Below are 1,440 nucleotides of genomic sequence, written 5' to 3'. Positions count from 1 at the left end.
AAAAATTTGACCAGAGTCGAATATAGTGAGAGAGAGAGAGAGAGAGAGAGAGAGAAAGAAAGTGCGAAAGTAAGCCATCAGGTCCAGGGCTCAAATCACAGTTGGTCATGTGCCAGTGCAGTGCACTTAACCACTGTGCTACCTGTGGACCCCAGAACTGATTTTTTTTTTTTTAATAGAGGTTTTTGCTACAGGGCGCGTGTGCTCACCAGAAAGAGAAAGACAGAGAGAAATCACCCCCCAGGGGAGATAGCCACGCCGTAATGCCTTCTTCTCCATTCTCCTCTTGGGATCTTGGACACACATGCTCATATGCCCGGCGTTAGTTTAAGCCATTGGGTCTGAGACTCCAACCGTGGTCGGCTACATGGGAGTCCCCTGACATAGCCACTGAAGGCAATGAGTTCAGGTCATCACTTTTTGTTGATTTAGATTTTTGTCATAGGGCGCTGTGCACTAGCTGGAAAGACACAAAAAGACAGAGAGGGAAAGTGAGAAAATAACAGGGATTATGGGCATGCAGGCACATGCGCCCTGAGTTTTTCAAGCCAAAGGTCTGGGACTCCCAACTGCAGTTGGCCAGCGGGTTCCAGCGTTGTAACCACTGTATCAGCCGCTGGCCCTAGGCCACCACTTTCATACTCTATATCTAACGTGGTAACTACCGGTTACCAGGAACAGCTCACTATTCGACCACTTCATACACAGAATCTGTAGATGAGACCTGCCAATACTTCGCCCTTCAAGGTGCCATGATCCTGCCCACGCCTCTACCTTCTCAACAGGGCGTTCTGCGCCACTCCTCCATCCAGTCTCTCCATTGTTCTGGTGTGGCCTGGGGCCTTTCTCCACCCGATTTTGACCTCGGTGGAAGGTATCTGCCTGCCAAGTAAGAGCCCTCGGAAAGTGGTCCTCTGCAGCCCAATCTTGGGGGTGGTGGTGGTGAGAAGTGGAATACAGCTGCAGAACAAATAGGCCTTTCTGTCGCTGGCCTCGAAGCCACCTCCGGGAAGTACGCCATGGCTTTCCATCGCTAACAGGGTCTCAGTCTATTTCCAACCTCCTCAAAGATTCCCCCTCCCTCCCTCCCCTTCTGTTAAGGATCCAGGAAGAAAGGGAGAAGAGAGTGGTTGGGGAGAAACCCCACCATGCCACGTTACAGTCCAGCAGTGGACTTGGACCAGACAACCGATAGCTCGGGATGCTTCTCGGGATGCCCACTACCTCGCCGCAGCCCCCGAGTTGTCGCCCTAACCTGGCTACTGCGAGATATAGGGGCAGGCGGAGCCTAAAATAAGTCGGCACCTGCGGGCGGTGAATCCCCGCCGCCGCCCCGCCCTAGCGGGCGCACGTTTAAAGGGCCGCGGGGCCCACCCGGCAGCGGACGCCCCTCCCCGCTCCCGCCGCCCGCCCAGGCCGCACCCACTTGGGGGCGGCGCG

The sequence above is a fragment of the Tupaia chinensis genome, unplaced genomic scaffold (assembly GCF_000334495.1).
Source record: "Tupaia chinensis unplaced genomic scaffold, TupChi_1.0 Scaffold000279_1, whole genome shotgun sequence".
NCBI classification, from domain to species: Eukaryota; Metazoa; Chordata; class Mammalia; order Scandentia; family Tupaiidae; genus Tupaia; species Tupaia belangeri.
Note: the sequence above shows the minus strand (reverse complement) of the source record.